Here is an 8089-nt window from a genome sequence, read left to right as displayed (position 1 = left end):
TGCTCTTGGCATTAATCAACCAGGCACTACGCTCTGTGGTAGACTTGTTCAAAATAATATACCGTAAAATAAATGCAACTATCAGAAGAAAACAACAGTGTCAATGATAGCTTCAAAGATCCTTATAATGGCCAGGATATGACATCACATGGCGTTAGTGTATCTTGGCTGTACAAATGGAGGGAGTGAGAGAGGGGGGCAGCACGGTCACAGGTGACTGTCATGTTTAATAATAATTATCACCACGCACCTGCGCCCCCACACTAATTAACTGGCGCATATGCAAATGAGGCAGGAGAGCACAGCGAAGGCCCAATGGAAAACAGCTAACTTGTTCAGCTGTAGGACTTGACTAGGATAACGAATGGTAAGGCAGGGCCAGGGAGGAGAGGTGGACGATAGGAGGAGGAGGAGACGGGGAGAGAGTGGGAGGAAGAGGAGTGATCACCAGGGAAACCGTGATAAGAGCAGGTGGATGTGGGTCTGTGTGTGTCTGTGTGTGTGTATGTGTGTGTGTGTGTGTGTTGGACTGGCATCTGGTGGTAGTGGCCACATAACATGAGCCATAACATAAGGTTGCAGTGTTGGTGGCAACCGTAGAACATGTGGTCATCAAAGTCCCTGTCACTACAGTATGTCTAACCTCAGCAGGTGGACATCAAAGTCACTGTCACTACAGTATGTCTAACCTCAGCAGGTGGACATCAAAGTCCCTGTCACTACAGTATGTCTAACCTCAGCAGGTGGACATCAAAGTCACTGTCACTACAGTATGTCTAACCTCAGCAGGTGGACATCAAAGTCCCTGTCACTACAGTATGTCTAACCTCAGCAGGTGGACATTAAAGTCCCTGTCACTACAGTATGTCTAACCTCAGCAGGTGGACATTAAAGTCCCTGTCACTACAGTATGTCTAACCTCAGCAGGTGGACATCAAAGTCCCTGTCACTACAGTATGTCTAACCTCAGCAGGTGGACATTAAAGTCCCTGTCACTACAGTATGTCTAACCTCAGCAGGTGGACATTAAAGTCCCTGTCACTACAGTATGTCTAACCTCAGCAGGTGGACATTAAAGTCCCTGTCACTACAGTATGTCTAACCTCAGCAGGTGGACATTAAAGTCCCTGTCACTACAGTATGTCTAACCTCAGCAGGTGGACATTAAAGTCCCTGTCACTACAGTATGTCTAACCTCAGCAGGTGGACATTAAAGTCCCTGTCACTACAGTATGTCTAACCTCAGCAGGTGGACATTAAAGTCCCTGTCACTACAGTATGTCTAACCTCAGCAGGTGGACATTAAAGTCCCTGTCACTACAGTATGTCTAACCTCAGCAGGTGGACATTAAAGTCCCTGTCACTACAGTATGTCTAACCTCAGCAGGTGGACATCAAAGTCCCTGTCACTACAGTATGTCTAACCTCAGCAGGTGGACATTAAAGTCCCTGTCACTACAGTATGTCTAACCTCAGCAGGTGGACATTAAAGTCCCTGTCACTACAGTATGTCTAACCTCAGCAGGTGGACATTAAAGTCCCTGTCACTACAGTATGTCTAACCTCAGCAGGTGGACATTAAAGTCCCTGTCACTACAGTATGTCTAACCTCAGCAGGTGGACATTAAAGTCCCTGTCACTACAGTATGTCTAACCTCAGCAGGTGGACATTAAAGTCCCTGTCACTACAGTATGTCTAACCTCAGCAGGTGGACATTAAAGTCCCTGTCACTACAGTATGTCTAACCTCAGCAGGTGGACATTAAAGTCCCTGTCACTACAGTATGTCTAACCTCAGCAGGTGGACATTAAAGTCCCTGTCACTACAGTATGTCTAACCTCAGCAGGTGGACATTAAAGTCCCTGTCACTACAGTATGTCTAACCTCAGCAGGTGGACATCAATGTCCCTGTCACTACAGTATGTCTAACCTCAGCAGGTGGACATCAATGTCCCTGTCACTACAGTATGTCTAACCTCAGCAGGTGGACATTAAAGTCCCTGTCACTACAGTATGTCTAACCTCAGCAGGTGGACATCAATGTCCCTGTCACTACAGTATGTCTAACCTCAGCAGGTGGACATTAAAGTCCCTGTCACTACAGTATGTCTAACCTCAGCAGGTGGACATTAAAGTCCCTGTCACTACAGTATGTCTAACCTCAGCAGGTGGACATTAAAGTCCCTGTCACTACAGTATGTCTAACCTCAGCAGGTGGACATTAAAGTCCCTGTCACTACAGTATGTCTAACCTCAGCAGGTGGACATTAAAGTCCCTGTCACTACAGTATGTCTAACCTCAGCAGGTGGACATCAAAGTCCCTGTCACTACAGTATGTCTAACCTCAGCAGGTGGACATTAAAGTCCCTGTCACTACAGTATGTCTAACCTCAGCAGGTGGACATTAAAGTCCCTGTCACTACAGTATGTCTAACCTCAGCAGGTGGACATTAAAGTCCCTGTCACTACAGTATGTCTAACCTCAGCAGGTGGACATTAAAGTCCCTGTCACTACAGTATGTCTAACCTCAGCAGGTGGACATTAAAGTCCCTGTCACTACAGTATGTCTAACCTCAGCAGGTGGACATTAAAGTCCCTGTCACTACAGTATGTCTAACCTCAGCAGGTGGACATTAAAGTCCCTGTCACTACAGTATGTCTAACCTCAGCAGGTGGACATCAATGTCCCTGTCACTACAGTATGTCTAACCTCAGCAGGTGGACATCAAAGTCCCTGTCACTACAGTATGTCTAATCTCAGCAGGTGGACATTAAAGTCCCTGTCACTACAGTATGTCTAACCTCAGCAGGTGGACATCAATGTCCCTGTCACTACAGTATGTCTAACCTCAGCAGGTGGACATTAAAGTCCCTGTCACTACAGTATGTCTAACCTCAGCAGGTGGTCATCAAAGTCCCTGTCACTACAGTATGTCTAACCTCAGCAGGTGGACATCAAAGTCCCTGTCACTACAGTATGTCTAACCTCAGCAGGTGGACATCAATGTCCCTGTCACTACAGTATGTCTAACCTCAGCAGGTGGACATCAATGTCCCTGTCACTACAGTATGTCTAACCTCAGCAGGTGGACATTAAAGTCCCTGTCACTACAGTATGTCTAACCTCAGCAGGTGGACATTAAAGTCCCTGTCACTACTGTATGTCTAACCTCAGCAGGTGGATATCAATGTCCCTGTCACTACAGTATGTCTAACCTCAGCAGGTGGACATTAAAGTCCCTGTCACTACAGTATGTCTAACCTCAGCAGGTGGACATTAAAGTCCCTGTCACTACAGTATGTCTAACCTCAGCAGGTGGACATTAAAGTCCCTGTCACCACAGTATGTCTAACCTCAGCAGATTGACATGGAGGGAACTGACAAACAAGCCAGTAGATCGGAACATTTTCATATTTTTCTGTTGTGGTTTTCAATATTTTTATGCCATATATTGGACACAGACTTTGATTTAGAAATAGGGTCCCTAATGGAATTTGCACGGTAATTCAGAGAAAGCTTTGGATTCATTGTCATTCATCACATTCTAAACACGAATTCAAAGCAATTCAGAGAGACCTTTCTTCCTCATACATTGAGCGTTGGTCTGAAGAGCTTGGAGTTCATTCTCATGCATCACATTCTAAACACGAGTCGCCATCATTGTGAGCTCGTCTGGGCATGTCTCTGGAACAAAGCAAATTATAGTTCAGTAAACTCCACGCCCCCAATCTCAGCACACAGGGGCAGCTAGCCGCCACACAGATAAGGGCTGAATTAGGGTTTTACATTTCAATTTAGCCCCAGGCTTCAGTCCTATTAGAAGACCATAATCCAAAGCCTGGTCAGTGGGTTCTCTCTCTCTCTCTCTCTCTCTCTCTCTCTCTCTCCCCCCCCTCTCTCTCTCTCTCTCTCTCTCTCTCTCTCTCTCTCTCTCTCTCTCCCTCTCTCTCTCTCTCTTTCCCCTCCTCTCTATCTCACCCCGTCTCTCTCTCTCCCTCCCCACAATGTGGTAATATTACCTTGTCAGAACGAGGAGGCACCCATCGAGACTCATTACGGGCCATTATATTCCTATTATGTATAATATATGATAGGAACACATCTTATTGTCCGTAAATGGCCCAGCATGTTGTAATGCTGTGCTCTGGTGTTACCAGCTGTTTCATTATCCTAGAGCACAGAACACTAGGTAGTGGAATTGCAACAGGGATTGTCTCGGTTGGTGTGTGTAATGAATAAACCGATGCATTGAGCCACGTGTGTGTGTGTGTGTGTGTGTGTGTGTGTGTGTGTGTGTGTGTGTGTGTGTGTGTGTGTGTGTGTGTGTGTGTGTGTGTGTGTGTGTAAAAGCATGGAGGAAGGAGGAGACACTCAGCAGGTGTAGAGTCAGAGGCTGACAGGTAATTGTCAGAAGATCATACCAAGATGACCAAGGCAGCATGAAATCTAAATGAACACACTTAGAATAAAGCATCAACCATGGGTTAAGTGATTACAGGTGCTGGCAATAATACATATTTTTGCTACTGAACGTGACCAAGGTAAACACTAGATGGCAGCTGTTGATCTACACTGCCCTAACTTCCCTCCTCCTCCCCCTTCCTTCCCTTCCTCCTTTACCTGCTCCCTCCTCTCCTAGCAGAGAGAGAGAGAGGGAAACAGAGGGAGAGAGAGCGGTCTGGGTCATGTAGCTCCATATATGTCTGTATCTCTCTAACCTTGGCCTTTTCCCACTCAGATGAGCCAAGGTGTTGTAACCCACTCCCTCCCACACTTCCAGCTGAGGAGTAAGAGAAGAAGAAGAGAGAGAAGAAGAAGAGAGAGAGAGAGGTCTGGGTCGTTTCGCTCTGTAACCCTGCCTGCTCCCTTTCTTCTCTGCCAGCTGAGAGAGAGACGGAAAGAGAGAAAGAGAGAGAGAGAGGGAGAGAAATCAAGTGGAAAAAAGAGTGCAAATTCTGCCCCGGCACCACTCTGCTCTGTAACCCTGGGCCGGCACCACTCTGCTCTGTAACCCTGCCCCGGCACCACTCTGCTCTGCTCTGTAACCCTGCCCCGGCACCACTCTGCTCTGTAACCTTGCCCCGGCACCACTCTGCTCTGTAACCCTGCCCCGGCACCACTCTGCTCTGTAACCCTGCCCCGGCACCGCTCTGCTCTGTAACCCTGCCCCGGCACCACTCTGCTCTGTAACCCTGCCCCGGCACCACTCTGCTCTGTAACCCTGCCCCGGCACCACTCTGCTCTGCATGCTCTGTTCTGCTCTTGGGGTCTTTGGCCTGGGTCAGAGGCTGGGGGCGGAGGGTGGAGGGTTGTGGCTGGGCTGGGAACATGTGGTAGTAATCTGGTTGTTTAACTGTCTGGCTCTGGCGGTGAAAGTGTTGGGCAGGGGCTACGGGCGGTCTGGATTGTGTCAGAAGCCGCCGCGATCAGGTTACCCTGACAGGGCCAAACAGGACTGGGAGGAGAAGGCCAGCCCTGGGGGCTTCTGGCTGCAGGAGAGGGAGAGGGAGGGAGAGAGAGAGAGTGCGAGAGGGAAAGAGAGAGAGAAAAGTCGGGGAAGGAGGGAAGGTGGGAGAGAGAGAGAGAATAAGGGAGAGAGGAGACGGGGAGAGAGGAGGAGAGGGGGAGTGAGCAGTAGAGGAGGAGTGAGAGAGAGGCGTTGAGTGAGCAGACCCAATCTTTTTACTCTTTCGGGCCTACACCCTCGACGAAAGCTATTTTCATAAAGCTGTGTGTGCTTGTGTGTGTGTATGTGTGAACCCAAGCCAGAGGGCTGCTTGAGATCCAGGTCCACTAGAACCAGACCCAGCTGAGAAAACAAATGGCCTCTCTCTCTTCTTTCCCCCTCCCTCCCTCCCTCCCTCCGTTCATTCAATTTTATTTGTCCTTTTTTTCTCCAGAATGGTCATTTCATCAGGTAGGAGAGCTAATCAGAACCAGAACACAGCTACTGACCCCTCCGCTATCCCCTCATAATCCTCAAACTCTGCTTCTCATTTTCTTCGACCTGGAGGAGGTGAGCTGGGGCTGTCTGCCTCTCCACTAACCATAGAGAAATGACAGATGAGTACTGCGATAGAGTGGAGCTTATGGTTAAACCAACATAAGATCCATCTGAATATACCTTTATAAAACACCAGTCATGTTTTATATCATCCATTGAATTAGTTCAAGTTCATGTTCTGTTTCACCTGTCTTTGTGATTGCCTCCACCCACCTCCAGGTGTCACCCGTTTTCCCCATTAGTCCCTGGGTATTTATTCCAGTGTTCCCTGTTTGTCTGTTGCCAGTTCGTCTTGTCTTGTCAAGTCAACCAGCGTGTTTATCCGTGCTCCTGCTTTTTCTTATCTCTCTTTTGCTAGTTTTGACCCTTGCCTGCCTTGACTCTGAATCCGCCTGCCTGACCATACTGCCTGCCCTGACCTCGAGTCTGCCTGCCACTCTGACCTTGTTATGATCTTTTGCCTGTCCACGACCATTCTCTTGCCTGCCCCTTATATTACAATAAATATCAGAGACTCGAACCATCTGCCTCCCGTGTCTGCATCTGGGTCTCGCCCTGTGCCCTTATAGTACGAACTGGCCATGACAGATTCAGCGGAATTGAACCAGCTCCGCCACACTGTCTCCCTGCAGGGAGCCACCATTGGGAGGCATGAGGAGCTACTGCTAGACCTTTTGGAAGGGCTTCGTTCCCTGACAGAACGCCACGACCAGGCTATTATGGAGCAAATCAGGGAGTTAGCTCATAGGTGGTCTACCAACACTGAGAACCCCCAACCACTCAGAAACTATTTCCCTGTGAGTGGTGAGTTTGTTCAGCCTACCCCGGCTCCCTGAGAACCCCGCTGACCTCCTCCGGAGCGATATTCTGGGGATCCTGGAACCTGCCGGGGTTCTTTCTCAATGCTCCCTTATTTTTGAGCTGCAGCCATCTTCGTTCCCTTCGGATCGGTCGAAGATAGCGTATATTATTACGCTCATGTCGGGAAGGGCGCACTCCTGGGCTACGGAAGTTTGGAAGCAACAATCCGCTATTTGTCATGCTCTGGAAGACTTCACAGCAGAGGTGAGGAAGGTTTTAGATTCTCCGGCATCCGGGAGAGAGGCAGCCCGAAAACTACTTGAACAACGTCAAGACTCACGTAGTGTGGACTGTAGACTTTTGCATGTTGGCCGCCGAAAGTGCCTGGAATCCGGAGGCCCTATTCGATGCCTTCCTAAACGGATGATCAGAGGTGATAAAAGATGAGCTAGCTGCTCGGGAGTTACCGGTGGACCTCTTTTCCCTGATTGCCCTCACCATTAGGATTGATGGACGTCTACGGGAACACAGGAGTGAGAGGAGGTCTGGCCTAGGTCACACTCGTCCATCCGCTGCGGCTCGCTCACCTCCGAAGGAATCCGGGAAGTCCCCGAAGGCTTTTTTTCCGAGAGGATTCGAGGCCACCCGAGCTCCCTCGAGAATCATCGACGACGGGTGAGTCAGATACACCAAAACGTATGCAACTGGGAAGAGCTAGATTATCGCCTAGAAACGTTCACGCAGGCTATGGTGCTGTAGGGCATTACATAGCCACCTGCCCAGTGAAGAGACCTGAATCCTTAGTAGGTACAAGAACACTGATGTGCCTGACTGGGAACTCTCTAATTCCCATTACCCAAGCTCCTTTTTATGTGATCTTTCTGTGGGGAGAACAGTCTAAGTCTCTCCAGGTGCTCATGGACTCTGGGGCAGATGAGAGTTTCATGGACGCTACCCTGGTATCAGAACTAAGTATCCCTACTCAACTCCTCTCCGTTCCCATGGATGCCAGGGCACTGGACGGCCGCTCCATTGTAAGAGTCAAGCACATCACAGTTTCCATCAATATGCGGGTTCTGGAAACCACAGTGAGTCAATACAGCTTTACCTCATTGAGTCTCCCCACATCCCCGTTGTTTTGGGATTTTCTTGGCTCCAGAAGCACAACCCCAATATTGACTGGACCACGGGCTCAATCCTGGGTTGGTTCCCGCTCTGCCATTCACATTGCCTCTTCCTCGGAAGGTCTGCCTCCAGGGTTGAGTATGGCCGTTCCCGCA

This window comes from Oncorhynchus mykiss, chromosome 13 (assembly GCF_013265735.2).
Source record: "Oncorhynchus mykiss isolate Arlee chromosome 13, USDA_OmykA_1.1, whole genome shotgun sequence".
Taxonomy (NCBI): Eukaryota; Metazoa; Chordata; class Actinopteri; order Salmoniformes; family Salmonidae; genus Oncorhynchus; species Oncorhynchus mykiss.
The sequence above is the reverse complement of the archived record's forward strand: the minus strand, read 5'-3'. Positions refer to the sequence as shown.